The sequence below is a fragment of the Mobula birostris genome, chromosome 8 (genome assembly GCF_030028105.1).
Source record: "Mobula birostris isolate sMobBir1 chromosome 8, sMobBir1.hap1, whole genome shotgun sequence".
NCBI lineage: Eukaryota > Metazoa > Chordata > Chondrichthyes > Myliobatiformes > Myliobatidae > Mobula > Mobula birostris.
In genome coordinates, this window is record NC_092377.1 from 169,335,062 (window position 1) to 169,356,342 (window position 21,281).

Sequence of the window (21,281 nt, forward strand, 5' to 3'; positions counted from 1 at the left end):
GGGCGTGGAGGGGACAGCAATCTTGGGATCCAAGTTCATGGCTCCTTGAAAGTGGCTACACAGGTTGGTAAGGTGGTTAAGTAGGCTGATGGCATGCTTGCTTTTATTAGTTGAAGCACTGAGTTCAAAAGTTAGGAGGTTATGTTGCAACCTCAGAATATTCTGGTGAGGTCACATCTGGAGTATTGATACAGTTCTGGTCACCCCACTGTAAGAAGGATATTGAGAATTTGGAGGGGATGCAGAAGAGGTTTAGAGGCCATGTACTATCGTGAGAGGCCGGATAAGCTTGGGTTGTTTTCGTGGGAACATTGGAGGCTGAGGGGAGAGCTGATAGAGATTAAGAAGACTGTAAGAGTCATATACAGAGTACACAGGGAGTATCTGCTTCACAGGTTTGAAATGTCTAATACCAGAGGGCATACATTGAAGGTGAGAGGGGGATAGGTTCAAGGGGATGTTTTTACTCAGAGAGTGGTGGATGCCTGAAATGCATTGCCTGGTATGATGGTAGAAGCAAATACATTAGAGGCTTTTAAGAGATGTTTGAATAGGCACATGGATGTAAGGAAGATGGACGGATATGGACATGGTGTAGGTAGGAGGGATTAGTGTTTGGGTGTTTAGATTTGCTCTTTAGCTGGTTCGGCACAACATTGTAGCCCAAATATCCTGTTCCCATGCTGTGCTGTTCAATGGTCTATATTCTATGTATTGCATCGTACTGCTGCTGCAAAACAACAAGTTTTATGAAATATGCCAGTGGTATTAAACTTCTCAGTCTGAAGTTTCTTCTAATCCCCAATTTGTGATGAATTCTGCCTTTATGTTCTGTTGGTTGAACAATGACTGGAGAGTCACCAGACAGTGGTAAACTCAGTCAACTCCATCACGGCCGCAAGCTTCCCTAATGTCTAGTACATCTTCAAGGAGCAATGCCTCAAGAAGGGACGTCCATCATTAAGGACAGCCATCACCCAGGACATGTCCTCTTTTCATTGCTACCATCAGAAGCCCGAAGACACACACTTACTGATTCAGCAATAGCTTCATTTCCTCTTCCATCCATTTTCTGAATGGGTATTGTACACCACCTCACCAGTTTTTTTTTCTTACTGTAATTTACAGTTTTTTATTATGTATTGCAATGTAGAACAATGTCACAACACATGCCAGTGATATTAAACCTGATTCAGATCCTGAAGTTTCTGCCAATCCTTAATTTGTGATGAATTATCATCTAAATCTCTGCAGCCTGTACGTTTTAGTGCGTCTATTGGTTGAATGATGGCTGGAGGGACACACAGAAAGTTGTCTAGAGAAGGTAAGTACAGGTGGCCCCCGGGGTTACATTATGGTTCCATTCCTGAGAACTGTCTGTAAATCAGAAACAGTTTGTTTTCTGTAGAACAGCACTGCATGGGCCCTTCAGCCATGATGATGTGCCAACATTTTAACCTGCTTTTAAATCAATCTAACCCTTCACACCTACCTAGCACTCCATTTTCTTTCATCCGTGTACGTAGCTGAGAGTCTCTTAAATGTCGCTAATGTGTCTGCCTCTACCATCACCCATGGCAGTATGTTCCATGTACCCATCTCTCTCTGACATCCCCCTATAATACACTTCATTTCTCCAATAGGTTCTTCTGAATACCTTAAAATTACTGTATGCACCCTGTAGTTACAGGTCAACATAATTCTATAGTTCCAGGGCCATAGCAGTGACATTGTAGAAGTTCCATTATCAAGGTGAATATCAAAAGGCTCAGTACGGTTTCGTTGTGAAGTAACGCTGGTGTGCCCAAGCCTTCCCAACCTCTCCCTATAATTCAGTCCCTCATGTACTGGAAACATTTTTGTAAACCTGCTTTGCAAACTTTCCACCTTTATGACATCTTTCCTATAAACGGTGACCGAAACACGACACAATACTCCAAGTGCTGTCTCACCAACGTCTTGTACAACTGCAAAACAACCTCCCAACTCACCACCCTGTCTACCTGTGTCTATTTTCATCTTGCCAAATCAGCAGAGAGCTTGTACTTCAAGAATGCAGAAGTTACGGTCATGGGGCAGGCTACGATGGCGAGAGCTGTAACCAAGAGAGGAGTTAAAAATGAAACCTTTAAATTAAGGTGTTGTCAGACTGGGATCCAGTTTGAGCTCAGCATGCACACAGACTAACTGAGGATAAAAGGCTCGACGGGAGATTGTCAAATGTAAAGGTAGAGAAAGTTTTCCAAAGGGGTACCTTCTCCTTAATCTTCTGCAGAGGGTTATAACCTTGTCGGGAGATACAAAGTTAGTTACAGCACTGACTGCAAGAAACCTCAATATGTTCAAGAGAAACAAATTATATCAGAATATTGCACATACACAGATCCCATCACAAGTTTGAACAAAATAACGAATTTCATGACATTAAGTCCTTTCCAACCCATTCATACCCCACAACCACCACTACTTTATCATTTCCTGTCAGGGTCACCTTATGTACAAACACTCCTGTGCCTAGTGTCACTTTATGGACATACAGTCAATGTATATAAACCACCTTATGTATTTATATTTATTTTGTTTTTATTATTGAGGTGTTTATCTTATTATGCTTGTTTTTGTTCTGCATTGGATCCGGAGTAACAATTTTTGTTCTCCTTTACACTTTGATGACATTAAACAATCTTGTACATTTTGTTTATAAACAATGCATTATCAAAAACTAAAGAGAAAGACGATTCCCTGATGCAGAGTTGCCAGTTGGTGCATACTTTTGCATTCAATGTATTCCGTTACCCATAGCAATGATTAATTTAATCTGAAGCTCCACAGCTGTCCATCTACTCTATAAATCACTTACCATCTGGTTTATTTTTATGAACCTGAATGGGATAATAAAGACAAATTCGGTATGGATCTCCAAAACACGAACCTACAAACTTGGCAAAACCTGCCTAAGCCTGTAGTGTTGCTCAGTGGGGGGGCGGTTGGGTAATCAATAAGGTCATCAACTAGTCACAGCCAGCATGTCCATCACTGAAGCCTTGTGGTATTGGGGTAGGCAGTGATTTAGTGATAATGAGTGTGATCAGCTCTCTGTCCCAATGAAATTTGCTTCTGTTTAATGGTTTGTTCCTTGCCTGATAGGCAACAGCCCAGACACCGTGTTAATAACCGTATATACAAATGCAGAACTCCAAATGACATTTCGGGTATTATTAACCAGACTTTTTTAATATGGGAAATTCAGAGTCACTGATGTGTTGTGGGATGGGAATGTAGGCAGGCACAGGCAGCAGCCTCTCTTCGTGAAGAACAACAGTGGACTATGGATTTTTATCACATTTAATCAGTTTCCAATGCTCCTCAAATAAATTGGCAACCAATAACAATAATCATCAGATTTAATTTGAATTAAGGTGTACTCAGGTCTCTGGTGATATTTAAGCACATGATCAGTGTGCTCTTTACCCAGTATCCTCAATCGATGGTCCATCCATCTGACTTGACCCCTGTTGCTGGCTTAGGGCAGCCTTCCTGGTGCCAGATATTCTGAGCTTCCTTCCTGCTATCGTTTACATCCCCACTCAATCAATTCTCCTTTTGAAAACAACCTTTTCACTGTTTAGTAATTCCCGTCATCTTTCTTTCCACTTTCCTGCATCCTGTATCGTTCACCTGCCCACCTTCCACCGGCTCCAAACTTGTTTAAAAACTGGGTTGCCTTTGCTCTGCCCCTGGGCAGCTGAGAAAGAGGATCGTTTGTACAGGATTGTGGTGGCATCAGAAGGGAAAGGGGAAAGAAAAATGGACTACGTTAGCCTCCTTCACAGGAGTCATGTCTGTGTTGAATAATCAGTCTCTTTATTAGAACAAATGAAAGGAATTTGAGACAATTGCTTCAAATGTAATCATACAGTCTTGTGTTTTCTGCAGCTAATCTCGCTCCATACGTGCATTGATTCCGCTCTCACCAGTGCCAGGATTATTCTTGAGATATCCTTGAAGCAACAGTTGCTAACTTATCATTCTTCATGTCTGATGTGTCTGAGTGCAAGAAATATTGCAGGTGAAAGGTTCATTGGAAATTCTTACCATATCCCTGGTGGGAAGTGCTTAAAAATCCTGAGATACACAATAAAAGCAGTCTAAGTACAGATTTATTTTTGCTTTGCATCTTTTACCTTTAATCTTGCTTTGCCTTTTGTTCATACATTTCAATCAGTCATGGCAGCAAGAAGCTTCTTCTCATCCATTCCACTTTGAAACAAATGCGAACCTAATTTTAGAATAATCACAAGAGATTCTGCAGATGCAGGAAATCTCGAGCAATGCACAGAGTGCTGAAGGAACTCAGAAATTCAGGTCTGAATAAACAGATGACACCTCACTCTGAGAGCCTTTCTCTGGACTGGAAAGGAAGGGGGCAGAAGCCTGGGGGGGGAGGAGAAGGCGAAGGAGTATGAGCTGACGGGTGATTGGTGAGACAAGTTGAGGGGGGAAGGTAGGTGTGTGGGGGAGGGTGGATGAGGTTATAAATTGGAGGGTGATAGGTGGAAGAGGTAAATGGCTGAAGAGGAAGGAATCTGATAGGAGAGGAGAGTGGACCGTTTGAGAAAGAATTATTTTAATTTTAGGATTATGGGGAGATAAGAGTTATGGGAAACAGATAGACGAGTGACTCACTATTTCCAGTCCTGATGCAGGATTTCAACCTAAAATATCAGCAATTTCTTTCTCCCCAGTGACGCTGCTTGAGCCACGGATTTCCCCCAGTGGATTGTTATTGAATGACGGCATACACTCAGGAGACCACAAGGCTTATTCTTGCTCTTTCTTGTTTTCTCACACTCTGCTCACCAGAGCAAAGGGGCTCATTTTCATCTTTGTACATTGAGCTGAGGAGAGGAATGAAAGTTCAAAGTTCAAGGTAAATCTATTACAAAAGTACATACAGTATATGTCATACACAACCTGAGATTCATCTTCTTGTGGGCATTCACAGTAAATGCAAGAAATGCAATAGAATCAATGAATGATCGCACACAACAGAATGGGCAAGCAACCAGCATGTAAAAGACAACAAACTGCAAATGCAGAAAGAAAAACAAAAACGAGTCATAGCATCCAGGTATCAAAGTTCAAGCTGAGGGTTATGTATGTATGTACGTACTTATGTATTGAGGTAGAGTGCGGAATAGACCCTCCAGCCCTTCGAGATGCACTGTCCAGCAACCCCCGATTTAACCCTAGCCCAACCACGAGACAATTTGCAATGACCGTTTCACCGACCAACCAGTACATCTTTGGACTGCGGGAGAAAACCAGAGCACCCAGAGGAAACCCACGTGGTCACAGGGAGAACATACAGACTCCTTACAGAGTATGACTTTGTTCAGCAACGTGAACGGACACTGGCTCCGTCTAAATAAAGTTGTAAATTTTTCAGATCAAAGAAACTGTTTTCTAGAGTAACTAATAATCTTGCTAATATTTATTTGTCTTTAATGACTCTATAAAACACATGGAAATGAAGAAGATTGTTTATATCCCTGTTAGTGACCGTATTGCACTCAGATAAGTCATTTTAACTTTCATCCTTTTACTGCAGTTCACTTGAAAAATAGTTTTCAGTCAGAAGTTGCTATAGTCTTTAGCTACATCTTATCACAACTACATTTTGTTTGAATTTATTGCCTGATATAACATTGTCAATATTTATTCATTACCGTTGGACTTACTTCAGGCTTGCATGACCTAATGTGAACTGTAAGTATATCATTATTCGTTTGATTGACATATTCAATAAAATCATCCTGATGAAGGGTCTCGAACTGAAATATCAATTCTTTATTCCTTTTTCATAGACGCTAACTTCATCCAGCATTTTCTGTGTGTTACTTTCGCATGGTAATTTATCTGTTCAAAAATACAAATAAAACTCAGGGAGACAAGGTAGGATTTTTCTAAAGAATATTTTTTATGCCTGTAACTTTGGAAAATAACCTGCAATATCTGAATTGATGAAAGTATTCCAGATCAACAGTGAGTCAACGGCAACCAGCAGATGTCTAAATTATGAAAATCAGAATATCAACTGTAAGTGCAAGGTTAGGGAGTATTGCACCTACCAAACAACTGAGCCAACTCAGGGTGCGGGACAATCATTCTTCACTGGGAAAGAGGTTTTCCAGTTAATAAGATCCCCATTCAGTAATACAACACTCCTTGGAGTCCCATAGGCACCAAAACAGATCTCCAAAGGCATGCCAGGCCTTGCCATGGAATGCACACCTGGAATTCAGAGGTCTCTCCAGAAGTTTCACCATACTATTTCAGTATGTTAATCCCAGAGAACTTGAATATAATTGGTGAATTAAATTATTGATATGAATACTTGATTAAGGATTACAATAGGGGACTATCCCTACCTTAAAGTAAGTATTACAGATGCTGGAATTTGAAAAAGAAAGCAGAAAATGTCTGCAAATCTGCGAGTCCACTGGAGGCTGGGGCCAGAGGTGACCTGTGCCGGCTCTGGAGGACTGTGTGTGTGCTATTAGAGAGGAGCAGGGGCTTGTTTTGGATGAAGATGTAGATGGGTGTGTTAGTAAATTTGCATATAATACTAACATTGGTGGAGTTGTGGATAATGTAGAACACAATGCAATATACAGTAGATCAGTTGCAGATATGGCAGATGGAGCTTAACTCATAAATGTGAGGTGTTGCATCTTGGTAGGGTAAATGCAAGGAGACAGTACACTGCTCCCTAACAAGATCCCTAACAGTGATGCTGAGCAGAGAGCTCTTGAAATTCAAGTTTACAGCTACGCAGGTCAGTAAGGTGTTTAAGAAACCCTATGGAATGTTTGCTTCTATTAGTCGAGGCATTGAGTTGAAAAGTCAAGACGTTGTGTTACAACTTTATAAAACTCTGGTTAGGCCACATCTAGAGTATTGCTTATGGTTCTGGCCACCCCACTATAGGAAGGATGTTGAGATTTTGGAGAGAGTACAGAAGAGGTTTACCAGGATGCTGCCTGGTTTAGAGGGCATGTGTTATCACAAGAGGCTGGATAAACTTGGGTTGTTTTTTCCAGAGCAGCAAACGCTGTGATAAAAGTTTATAAGATTATGGGACTAGCGGAATAAAGTTTCGGCACAGACTAGAAGGGCCAAATGGCCTGTTTTCTGTGCTGTAGTGTTCCATGGTTCTATGGAAGGCATAGATGGCGTAGACAGGGAGTATCTGTTTCCCATGGGTGAAATGTCTAATACCAAAGGGCTTGCACTGAAGGTGGGGGGGGGGGGGGTAGGTACGAAGGGGATATGAAGGGTAAGGTTTTTACTCAGAGAATGGTGGATGCCTGGAATGTGCTGCCTGATATGACGGAAGAGGCAAATACATTAGAGACTTTTAAGAAATGTTTGCATAGGCATATGAATGTGAAGAAGATGGGGCGGGGGTGGAGTTATATGGGAATTGTTTAGGTTGGAAGATTATTTGGGTGTTTTTGATTTGCTTTTCAGCTGGTTTGGCACAACGTTGTATATGCCGATGGGCCAGTTGCTGTGCTGTACTGGTCTATGATCTATGTTCTATGCTTTGTTGCTTGTCGTGGTCTGTGTTGTTCTGCTGCTTTCATGACATATGCCAGTGATATTAACTCTGATTCTGAACGTACTGGACATGCTGTGTTGGTGCCAGAATGTGTGTTGACACTTGTGGGCTTCCCCCAGCGCACCCTGAGGTTGTGTTGGTCGTTAATGTATGTCACCGTATGCTTCAATGTAGATTTGATAAATAAAATGGAGCTGAACCTGAATCTGCAAACACTCAGCAGGTCAGGCAGCATCTGTGGGGAGGGAGAGAAACTGCGTTAACATCTCAGATCTCTCTGCAGATGCTGCCTGACCTGCTGAGTGTTTCCAGTGCTTTTTGTTTTTATGTACCATCCTGGCCCTGGTTTACTTTCATACAGGTACTGCCCAGACCTGTAATTAAATGTGTCAATAAGAGAAGAGTTTGTCACATGCTGGAATGCTTACAGAGGTGCAAACCTAATGTTACATAGGATGCATTCATTACAGTAAGTGTAAAGAGGTAGTTGAATAAAGCTTGGGCCAGTGTGGGAGTGGCAATGGAAGGGAATGAATACGAATATGTACATAACAGAACACATTAGTGGGGTAAACTTCTTCATTGTCTTAGTACAGAGGATTGAACAGTGCCACTCAATGCCGCCATGAACCAGAAACTCTCAATAGTACGACCTACCTGCAGTACGATATATTACTTGCAATGTACGTCAATGGTCAATGATTTTTTCAATGTCAAACAGAAGGCATTAGATTGTATATACAGGAAAATTGTGACCTGTATTCATGCCCTGCTTTTGTCTCCAAATTCCTTTTAGTATCTTGTCACTATATTTTTCTGTTCCTTTCTCCATCTCATGACTAACCAATTTCTTCTCAAATAATTCTTTGACCCACCTTAACCAGCTTCTAGTGGAGCATATCCACCATGTCCCCACTCTCACTGAAGGAGTTTCTTTCTGTTGGACCCAAATGTTTAATTTTTATTTCCTTTGTAGTTTAGCAATTAATTGTCTGTTTGTATATAATTACTTATAAACAAGCAATAGTTTAGTATGCTTCTTAGATGTCACAGTATGAATATACATTTGTTCAGTGTGTTCCCTCGTGGTTACATTTGCATGATTCTGGAACTCTCTGGAAGCTTCTCGGTGCTGCATTGTTTGATAAAGGGTTTTCTGACTGGCTGACTCTGATCTGCAAACTTGAATGAATTTTTCTCGTTATAGAACCATAGAAACGAGAAACTACAGCACAGAAACAGGCCTTTTGGCCCTTCTTGGCTGTGCTGAACCATTTTCTGCCTAGTCCCACTGACCCGCACACAGACCATATCCCTCCATACACCTCCCATCCATGTATCTGTCCAATTTATTCTTAAATGTTAAAAAAGAACCCGCATTTACCACCTCGTCTGGCAGCTCATTCCATACTCCCACTATTCTCTGTGTGAAGAAGCCCCTCCTAATGTTCCCTTTAAACTTTTCTCCCTTCACCCTTAACCCATGTCCTCTGGTTTTTTTCTCCCCTTGCCTCAGTGGAAAAAGCCTGCTTGCATTCGCTCTATCTATACCCATCATAATTTTATATACCTCTATCAAATTTCTCCTCATTCTTCTATGCTCCAGGGAATAAAGTCCTAACCTATTCAACCTTTCTCTGTAACTGAGTTTCTCAAGTCCCGGCAACATCCTTGTAAAGCTTCTCTGCACTCTTTCAACCTTATTTATATCCTTCCTGTAATTTGGTGACCAAAACTGAACACAATACTCCAGATTCGGCCTCACCAATGCCTTATACAACCTCATCATAACATTCCAGCTCTTATACTCAATACTTTGATTAATAAAGGCCAATGTACCAAAAGCTCTCTTTACGACCCTATCTACCTGTGACGCCACTTTTAGGGAATTTTGTATCTGTATTCCCAGATGTAGTATAAAGAGCTGCTCCATGTTGGACACCATCTTTTAACCCTTTAGTTTTTGTTCTGTCTTCTTCTACTGCCCTCCTCCAGTTACTGTCCATTTTTCAACTCTTTGTTCTATTGGTGTTTAATAAAACGATAGTGGAGCAATGTCTTCTGCTTCTTCCTTGACTTCCAGAACAACTTTGGATCAAAAACATCAGGACCCTACATCTTAAACGTGAAGTTAATCTTTCTCTTTAGTGATGATTGTTTTGCATTTCTCCAAATGTCTAAGAGGTCTTTCTGTACCTGCTTACTAAAATAGAAAAGTGTACAAAGCGTGCTGGATACAGACCAGTCCATCAGAGGCAAAGCCATTCCCACCATTGGGAACATCTACAGGGACTGCAGCCACAAGAAATCAGCATCGATTATCATGGAACCGCCCCCCCCCCATCTTTCTTTCCTCTGGCTGCTCCCATCAGGAAAGGGACACAGGACCCACGCTACCAGGTTCAGGAACAGTTATTACCCTACAACCATCAGGCTCGTGAACTGGCATGGATAACATCACTCACCACCACAACACTGAACTGATCACTGAATACAGCCTATGGACTCATTGTCAAAGGCTCTCTAGCATGGTCTCAGCATTATTTATACATGTGTATTTGCGCAATTTCTCGTCTTTTGCACATTGGATGCTTGACAGTCTTTGTCTTTAGCTTTTTACTGATCCATTGTATTTCTTTGTTCTACTGTGGATGTACACAAGAAAATAAATCTCAGGGTAGTATTTCGTGACTTTGGAAATAAACTTACTTTTAGCTTTGAACTTTGAGAAGCACTATCAGGTCGGCTGAAGGTGAAGATGCCGAGCCTCTTCAAACCTTCCTGATGTAGCAAGAAATGACGTTATTTGCCTCAATACAAGTGAGACTCTTCAACATACATGACGATGCTAAACATTCATTAATTAGGAGTGGCTGTAGGCTCGAGCCTGTTCATGACTAATAAACCTGATCAAATGGCAAGGTAAACCAATAGCGGGAGATAAGAGTGAGTCACAACCCTGCTGCGTAACATCCTTTCATTTACAGTTCCATAATCATTGGCCATTGGCGAATGTTGCGAGCAATGCGTTGTACTGCAGGTAGGTCATGCTGAGAGGTACTGGTTCATGGTGACATGTGGAAATAGTCAGCTGCACTGTACATCACCCTCCACTCCGAGAGTTAAAATGCACAGGTAAAAGAAAGGTCATCGTGGCTGCACAGGAATAAAACAACTTCTGTTGCCTCTCTGCCTCGGTGCACCACTCTCACAATCAGAACAGGCCATCTTACTGCACAGTAAATGCTCCACACATCAAAGTTGCTGGTGAACGCAGCAGGCCAGGCAGCATCTCTAGGAAGAGGTACAGTCAACGTTTCAGGCCGAGACCCCCTGTAGCCCACATCCCAGTCTCCATTACCCTTTGGAGCACTCCCTGAAGCATTTCATTGAACTGTGCCTATCATACACACCAAGGTCTTTCAATATCTCTAGGAAGAGGTACAATCGATGTTTTGGGCCGAGACCCTTCGTCAGGATGAAGGGTCTCGGTCCGAAACGTCAACTGTACCTCTTCCTAGAGATGCTGCCTGGCCTGCTGCGTTCACCAGCAACTTTGATGTGTGTTGCTTGAATTTCCAGCATCTGCAGAATTCCTCGTGTGCACAGTAAATGCTAATGGTTCAGCATTTACTGTTAATAGATTGAAATGATGCTATTTTCAGAATGTCACACTGTTTACTGTGTACTGTAATGTAACAATATCATTATTCTCAATTACACAAACCAGACACAGGCAGCTTCACAATTAATCCACTGATCACAAACAAATGGCAAAAGATATTGCAGTGGACTTTGTTCCCCTTTGTTTGCGGGACATGAAATTAACTCTGTCAGGGCCAGACACAGAGCTATCCAACTCACACATAAGGTTTTTAACATCAAATTATTTGATATTAAAATCACTCTGAGGAGGATGAAAACTTGGTAAAAGGGCAGTATCTGAGAAGGTAAGATAGAGGTGTTACATACACAAACTGCTGGAGGAACTCAGCTGGTCTGCGGAAGTGAATAAACTGTCAACATTTTGGGCTGAGACTTCATCAGGGCAAGAAAGGAAGAGAGAACATGGAATAAAAACTTGGGTGGAGGGAAAGAAGTACAATCAACAGAAATCACAGAGGGGGAACAGTGAGATAGGGCCTCAGTAAACTCCCATCAAAGAGAAGGTTTAAACTTCTCTTTGGTATATTTCAAAGAGACTCTGCAGTGGACACAAGAGGTTCTGCAGACGCTGGAAATCCAGAGCAAAACACACAAATGCTGGAAGAACTTGGCAGGACAGGCAGGATCTTAGGAGCGGAATAAACAGTCGATATTTCAAGCTGAGAGGGAGCGGCGAATGGTTCAGCTGCTGAAGGCATTCAGTAAGTCAGTGCTGCATCAGATAAAGTTGGAACAATTAAGAGACAAAAACCAGGAGGTGTGCAGGGTTGTAGGTCATGCTACAGAGATGGGCAAAATCATCATGGTCTGAAAGCTAGGATAAAAAGTTTGTAGGTGGTATTTTGCAAACATAGGTCACGGCGGGAGGAGAAGATGGCGGCGCAACGCAGCGCACGTAGCCTCTCCGGTGAAATGATATCGTATTTGTAAGTAGGACGCTGTGCACGATTCTGATTTGATGAAAACAGACGTGAGAAGCAGAGGAACATCTGGAGAAACTTCTGAAATGCCCGGTTCACTGCCGCTGTTACTGTGCGATTGAGAATCTCCGGAGGGAAGGCCCCAAATCCTCGGCTTTGCCTGCTGCTGTTGGCCAGGGCTGGAGTCGAAGCACTTGGCAGAGATGGTGCTCGGTGCTCGGTGCTCGGTGTCAGAGGGCTGGTCAGAGGCTCGAAGTTTTCGGACGACTCAGAGTCAGACTGTGGTCGGGCATGGCAGGGAGAGTTTTCTTCCTTCTCCCGTCTGCGTGAGATGTGGGACTTTCGAGAGACTTTGAACTTTTTTTACTGCGCCATGGACTGTTCTTCATCAAGTTACGGTATTGCTTGCACTGTTGTAACTATATGTTATAATTATGTGGTTTTTGTCAGTTTTTCAGTCTTGGTCTGTCTTGTGTTTCTGTGATATCACACTGGAGGAATATTGTATCATTTCTTAATGCATGCATTACGAAATGACAATAAAAGAGGACTGTGTGTCCTCATAATCTAATCTAATTAATTAAATACAGGACAGGGGTGTTCATACTCCTTACATCAGTCTATGTATATACAGTGTTAGTCTTATTTACTTATAATTCTGTTTTTATTGTGTTCTTTATGTTTATTGTTTGCCTTTTTTTTTATGTTGCACCTGATCCAGAATAACAATTATTTCATTCTCTTTTGCCACCCGTGTGCTGATGAATAGCAATAAGCAATCCTGAATCTTGAAATTATAGGCTCCCAGTGTAGCCAAGATGTGCTGGGTTCTGGAAGGTAGAATGGAGGAGGCTGGGCAAGAACAGTCAATTCTAAAGGTAAAAATGATGATGAGGTTTCAGCCACGGATAGGGAGTCAGGAGATAGGACAAACATAGAAATCGGTTTAGCCTTGCTGTGGAGATCTGAAATCTAAAGCTGACCTTTGACCCACTGAACAATTTCACTGAGATTTAGGTACTGTCCAGGGAAGTAGAATGAATTAGATAGTCCGGAACAAGAAATGGAGTCTATGCTGGTTCGAAGACAATGGCTTCTGTCTTCCCAGTATGTAGTTGCCAAAGAATTCTTTTCATTCAGGACTTCATCTTAGACAATCTTCATCTTCAGACTCTTGAACCAAAGGAGATAACTTTACTTCATTACTGAAATATTTCCACATCCTATGGACTCATTTTCAAGGACTCTTCATCTTACATTCTCAATATTTATTGCTTACTTATTTATTATTATTTCTTTCTTTTTGTATTAGCATAATTTGTGTCTTTTGTGCACTGGTTGAATGCCCATATTGATGTGGCCTTTCATTGATTCTATTATGGTTATTATTTTGTGATGGATTGATTATGTTGCAAGAAAATGAGTCTCAGAATTTTATATGGTGACATATAAGTACTTTGATAATAAATTTAATTTGAATTTTTGAACTTTAAACTTTGACCTAATCTGTCAATTCAGAGATTGTGATCTAAGGAGAGATGGTGGAGATGGGGAGCTGAAATACGTAGAGACTGAGTGACTTTCTGATGTTGTTACTGTTAGGGATCATTCTGGGGTTAAGGCATAACTTTATGACATTGGGATTGTGACATTTGATGATGTTACTGTTCGGGATTACAGGCATTCAAGATTCATGACATTATGGACAACATAATGATATATTGACTAAAATGAGAACCAGTATTCAGGAAATTGAACCCGGACACAAATTACATTTCAACTGATATTTAATGGCTAGTGAAAGCAATCACTGGATGTGGGACACTCTGATTGTGCCGCTTTGAAACTGCCCAGGGGAAGACAGTAGGTGAATGTTCCTGTATTAACACGCTGATAAAGATGTATCCCTGCCACTTATGCAAAGTTCAGGACATGTATATTTCATCCCTTAATACCATTGTAAATACGCCATTCTGTAAATTTACCTGACTATATTCAAAACGTTAATGTTAAGTAGATGATTATACAATGGAAACTGTAATTAATCATTTATTGTTCTCTTTGTGTTGAGGAAGTATAAAATACTGTGTCACGAGAGTGGGACTCTGTTGGATTCTCCTGCAGGTTTGCTGTGTGAATAAAGACTTTGATATTTCCCAATTACAGCTTCCATATGGCTGAATTTTAGTCAGTCTCAACATTACCAAAGAGCGGCAGATAGGTAGGATAAAGAAACTCAAGAATGAGTTTGGAGATTGAGCAGTGCTTCCCTAGGTAGATATTCCAGAGAATTATGTTGGTGTCAGAATTGTAATGTGAAGCTGTATCCAGTGCTCATTATTAGTAAATTATGACGGGAATGCAGAGCCTTGGTCGAGGGAGACGGGAAAGCGCAACAGAGCTGGGACCCCTCCTTGGGAACTGGACTTGGGCAAGGCTTCAGGCACAGGTTGCAGGGCAAGGCTTCAGGAGGAAGTGGCTGAGAAGGGATTCAGACAGTGGGTTTTGACAGAAACAACCCAGCAGCCAAGCCCTGGTCTCCAGAGGTATTTATGTGTCTGCCCAAACGAGAATCATGTGCCTCAATTAGAGCACCCAACAGAACAATGGAAAACTGGAAAACCTGGAATACGGATCGACTGACCGGACCGTGAACCGGAATGCAGACTTCATGGACCGGACCGTGGCAGAGGAAGCAAGAACTCTGGAGAAGGACTTGGATAGATTTGGAGAATGGGCAAGGAAGTGGCAGATGGAGTAGAGTGTAGGGAATTGTATGGTCATGCACTTTGGTAGAAGGAATAAAGGTGTAGACTATTTTCTAAGTGAGAAGAAAGTTCAAAAAATCAGAGCTGCAAAGCAACTTAGGAGTCCTTGTGCAGGATTTCCTAAACCTTTAGGGCCTAAAGATTAACTTGAAGATTGAGCTGTTGGAGAGAGGAAGGCATGCGAAGTCAGCATTCATTTCAAGAAGACTAGAATATGAAAGCAAAGAATGTGATACAGAGGCTTTATAAGCCATGTGTCAGACAACATTTGGGGTATTATGAGCAGCTTTCAAAGTTTGAAGTTCAAAGTACATTAATTATCAAAGAATGTATAAATTCTACTACATTAAAATTAGCTTGCTTACAAGCAGCCACAAAGCATGAAACCTGAAAGAACCCAATTAAAAATATCAAAATGAAGTCCAACTCCAGATATACAGAGAAAGGGGGGAGAAACACAAATTATGCAAACAATAGAATTTTGTGCCCCTTATCTCAAAAAATATATGATGGCATTTAAGAGGGTCCAGGTGATGTTCACAACAATAATTCCGGGTTAACATACGAGTGTTGATGGCTCTGGGACTGTACTCACTGGAATTTAGAAGAATGAGGGGGGATCTCATTGAAACCTATCAAATATTAAGGCCTAGACGGGGTGACTGTGGAGAGGATGTTTCCTACAGTGAATGAGTCTAGAACCAGAGGTCACAGCCTCAGAACGTCTACTTAGAAGAGGTGAGAATGAATTTCTTTAGCCAGGTGGTGATGAATCTGCAGGGTGGTAAATAAAATGTAGGAAATATAAGAGATAGAAGCAGAATTAGGCCATTCCCTCATGGCTGGTTTGCCACTCCCTCAACCCCCTTAATTTGTAGACCTGAGTTTAAGTTTCACCCCAAGACTTAACCAAGCAACAGAGCGGAGCAGAGGTAGTGCTGAGTAACCGAGGTGTAAACTGGATGAGGCTGGCATTGCACCAGAATGCCCAGGTGAATACAGAGGATCCAATGCACACTCACACACATTCACAGACTGGGAAGTCTTCTTCACCAGAGCCACGACAAACAGATTAGCCATTGCTCTAGGTGCAGATATCCTGTGTACAATCTGTCTGTCGTATTTGCCAAGAAATCAACACTTCAAAAGCATTTATGATGTCCTGAGGGAACTGCACTATATTTTAATTCAGAATTTTTTTCACTCTCTTTTTAAAATCCCAAGTAAAAGAGCTTCATCAAATTTTGCTCTTAGCAGTTGTTAATCTGAGGCCTGACCTTAATGCGCTGTTTACCAAACAGCACTCAAACATTGTATACCCACAATCTTAGTGGCAAATTAAGTGACTTGAGTTCTACGAAAGGTTTGTCTTGAGTGCTGCAGACTGTCAGTATAAAAATTAGTATCAGTGCAGAGTGCTCCCTGATGATCTTCAGATGCACCAGCATGTGCCTTCTCTAAAGCCCTAAACTGTGTTGGCTGCAAACCGTTCCTCATGTGTTCACCGTTTCACACCATAACAAACTCTTTAGCTACTTAACATCTTCAGGGCATTGCATCTTGGAAATGGCAAGTGAAACTGATAAATTTCTATCCAAAGTAAATACCCGAAGTACTTGGCTGCACAAAGATAGATGTTATGCAAAGGCAATGAAGTCGCAGTAGGACATTATACATCAAATTGTAATTCCAGATTGGATGTTGTGTAAAATATCACATTCCCTGTTTCAGGAAGAGCCTCAAGATGTTAGAAAGAGAGCACGGAAGGTTCATAAACATGCACTCATAAGTACACTTGGTCGTTAAAAACATGCCTACATAACAGCATGTAGACATGGTCGAGATGTTCAGTTGTTGTTCAGACCAAGCATCAGAATGGGGGCAAGAAAGGTAATCTAAGTGACTTTGACTGTTCGTGCCAGATGGGGAAGGGAACATAGTGCCAGAAGAGTTAATGGAGAGGGAGGTAGATGTTTGGAGAGGTTTACGAAAGAATGGAAAGCTTCCAAAAGACCTTAAGACTGAGGAGCAGAATTGGGCCATTCAGCCTATAGATTCTACTCTGCCATTCCATCAAGGCTGACCCCGGATACCACTCAATCCAATACACCTGTCTTCTCGACATATCCTTTGATGCCCTGATCGATCAGGAAACGATCAACTTCCATCTTAAGTGCACCACGGACTTGGCTTCCACCGCATTCCACAAATTGACCATTCTTTGGCTAAAACAATTCCCATTACCTCTGTTCTGAATGGTTGCCCCTCAATTTTGAGGCTGTGCCCTCTAGTTCCGGATACTCCCAACATAGGAAACATCCTCTCCCCATTCACTTATCTAGTCCTTTCAGTATTCGGTAGGTTTCAGTGACATCCCCATGCATTCTTCTAAATTCCAGTGAATACAAGCCAAAGCTGCCAAATACTCCTCATACGTTAACCCCTTCCCTCCTGGAATAATTCTTGTGAACCTCCTCTGGACTCTCTCCAATGACAACACATCCTTTCTGAGATATGGGGCCCAGAACTGTTGACAATACTCCAAGTGCAGCCTGACCAGTGTCTTATAAAGGCTCAGCATTATCTCCTTGTTTTTATATTCTATTCCCCTTGAAATAAATGCCAACATTGCATTTGCCTTCTTTACCACAGACTCAGCCTGTAAATTAACCTTCTGGGAGACTTGCATGAGGACTCCTAAGTCCATCTGTACCTCTGATGTTTGAACCTTTCCCCATTTAGATAATAATCCACACTATTGTTCCTTTTACCAAAATGCATTATCATACATTTCCCAACACTGTATTCCATCTGCCACTTTTTTTGCCTATTCCAATTTGTCTAAGTTCCGCTGCAATTGCTTTGCTTCCTCAGCACTAACTAACCCCCACCTATCTTTATATCATTCGCAAACTTTGCTACAAAGCCATCAATTCCATTATCCAAACCGTTGACATAAAATGTGGAAAGTAGTGGTCCCAGTACTGACCCCTGAGGAAAACCACTAGTCACTGGCATTCAACCAGAAAAGACCCCCTTTATTCCCTCTTGCTGCCTCCTGCCTGTCAGCCATTCCTCTGTCCATGCCAGTATCCTGTAACACCACAGGACTTTATCTTGCTAAGCAGCCTCATGTATGACAGCTTATCAAATGCCTTCTGAAAATCCAAGTAAATGACATCCACTGCATCTCCTTTATCCACCCTGCTTGTTACTTCCTCAAAGAATTCTAACAGATTTGTCAGGCAAGATTTCCCTTGACAGAAACCATGCTGACTTTGATTTATTTTATCATTAGTCTCCAAGTATCTCGAAATCTCATCCTGAATAACAGATTCCAACACTCTCCCAACCACGGAGGTTCGGATAACTGGCCTATAAGTTCCTTTCTTTTGCATTCCTCCCTTCTTAAAGAGTGGAGTGACATTGGTAATTTTCCAGGTCACAAGGACCATGCCAGAATCAAGTGATTCTTGAAAGATCATGACCAATGCATCTATTATCTCCTCAGCAACCTTTTTGAGGACTCTGGGATGTAATTCATCTGGTCCAGGTGACTTATCCACTCTAAGATCTTTTAGTTTGCTTAGCACTTCTTCCTTTGTAACAGCAATGACACTCACTCCTGCTCCCTGACACTCATGGACCTCTGGCACACTGCTAGTATCTGTCACCATGAAGACAGAAGCAGAGTACACATTAAGTTCATCTGCCATTTCTTTGTCCCCCATTAGTACCTCACCAGCATCATTTTCCAATAGTTCACTGGCAACTCTCACCTCCCTTTTACTCTTTATATAGCTGAAAGAACTTCTGGTATCCTGCTTTATATTAGTGGCTAGTTTGCCTTTATATTTTACCTTATAGCTTTTCAGTTGCCTTTTGTTAGATTTTAAAAGCTTCCCAATCATCCAACTTCCCATTCACTTTTGCTGCCTTATTGCCCTTTCCATGGATTTTATGAACCACTTAACGGAACTGAAGAGACGGAGGAAAGGGAGGTCGGCTCACAAATAGAGAAAGCTTGGAGACAGTGCAAAAGGGAGGATAGGCAGGTGATAGAGAAGGGGCGTGCTCAGACCGATGGTTTGAGATGTGTCTATTTTAATCCAAGGAGTATTATGAACAAAGCGGATAAACTTAGAGCATGGATCAGCACATGGAGCTATGAAGTTGTGGCCATTACAGAGACTTGGATGGTGCAGGGGCAGGAATGGCTACTTCAAGTGCCAGGTTTTAGATGTTTCAGAAAGGATAGGGAGGGAGGCGAAAGAGGTGGGGGTGTGGTACTGTTGATCAGAGATAGTGTCACAGCTGCAGTAAAGGAGGAAGTCATGGACAGGTTGTCTATGGAGTCTCTGTGGGTAGGAGTTAGGAATAGGAAGGGGTCAATAACTCTACTGGGTGTTTTTTATAGATCACCTAATAGTAACAGGACATTGAGGAGCTGATAGGGAGACAGATCCTGCAAAGGTGTAACAATAACAGGGTTGTTGTGGTGGGAGATTTTAATTTCTTGCATCTTGAGGTGGAGTTTGTTAGGTGTGTTCGGGAAGGTTTCTTGACACAATATGTAGATAAGCCTACAAGAGGAGAGGCTGTACTTGATCTGGTATTGGGAAATGAACCTGGTCAGGTGTTAGGTTTCTCAGTGGGAGAGCATTTTGGAGATAGTGATCACAATTCTCTCTCCTTTACCATAGCATTGGAGAGGGATAGGAACAAACAAGTTAGGAAAGTGTTTAATTGGAGTAAGGGGAAATATGAGGCTATCAGGCAGGAACTTGGAAGCATAAATTGGAAACAGATGTTCTCAGGTAAACGCACGGAAGAAATGTGGCAAATGTTCATGGGAATATTTGCATGGGGTTCTGCATAGGTACATTCCAATGAGACAGAAAGGATTGTTGGGTACAGGAACTGTGGTGTACAAAGGATGTTGTAAATCTAGTCAAGGAGAAAAGAAGAGCTTACAAAAGGTTCAAAAAACTAGGTAATGATAGAGATCTAGAAGATTATAAGACTAGAAAGAAGTTTAAAAATGAAATTAAGAGAGCCAGAAGGGGCCATGAGAAGGCCTTGGTGGATAGGATTAAGGAAAACCCCAGGGCATTCTACTAGTATGTGAAGAGCAAGAGGATAAGATGTGAGAGAATAGGACCAATCTAGTGTGACAGTGGAAAAGTGTGTATGAAACCGAAGGAGATAGCAGAGGTACGTAATGAAGACTTTGCTTCAGTATTCACTATGGAAAAGGATCTTGGCGATTGTAGGGATGACTTGCAGTGGACTGAAAAGCTTGAGCATGTAGATATTAAGAAAGAGGATGTTCTGGTGCTTTTGGAAAGCATCAAGTTGGATAAGTCACCGGGACCGAATGGGATGTATCCCAGGCTTTTGTGGGAAATGAGGGAGGAGATAGTTGAGCCTCTGGTGATGATCTTTGCATCATCAATGAGGACGGGAGAGATTACAGAAGATTGGAGGGCTGCGGATGTTTTTCCCTTATTCAAGAAAGGGAGTAGAGATAGCCGTGGAAATTATAGACCAGTGAGTCTTACTTCAGTGGTTGGTAAGTTGATGGAGAAGATCCTAAGAGGCAGGATTTATGAAGATTTGGAGAGGCATAATATGATTAGGAATAGTCAGCATGGCTTTGTCAAAGGCAGGTTGTGCCTTACGAGCCTGAATGAATTTTTTGAGATTGTGACTAAACACATTGATGAAGGTAAAGCTGTAGATGCAGTGTATATGGATTTCAACAAGGCATTTGATAAGGTACCCCATGCAAGGCTTATTGAGAAAGCATGGAGGCATGGGATCCAAGGGGACATTACTTTGTGGATCCAGAGCTGGCTTGCCCACAGAGGGCAAAGAGTGATTGTAGATGGGTCATATTCTGCATGGAGGTCGGTGACCAGTGGTGTGCCTCAGGGATCTGTTCTGGGACCCTTACTCTTCGTGATTTTTATAAATGACCTGGATGAGGAAATGGAGGGATGGGTTAGTAAATTTTCTGATGACACAAAGGTTGGGGGTATTGTGGATAGTGTGGAGGGCTGTCAGAGGTTACAGTGGGACATTGAAAGGATGCAAAACTGGGCTGAGAAGTGGCAGATGGAGTTCAACCCAGATAACTGTGAGGTGGTTCATTTTGGTAGGTCAAATATGATGGCAGAATATAGCATTAAAGGTAAGACTCTTGGCAGTGTGGAGTATCAGAGGGATCTTGGGGTCTGAGTCCATAGGACACTCAAAGCTGCTACGCATAAGAAGGCATACGGTGCATTGGCTTCATCAACC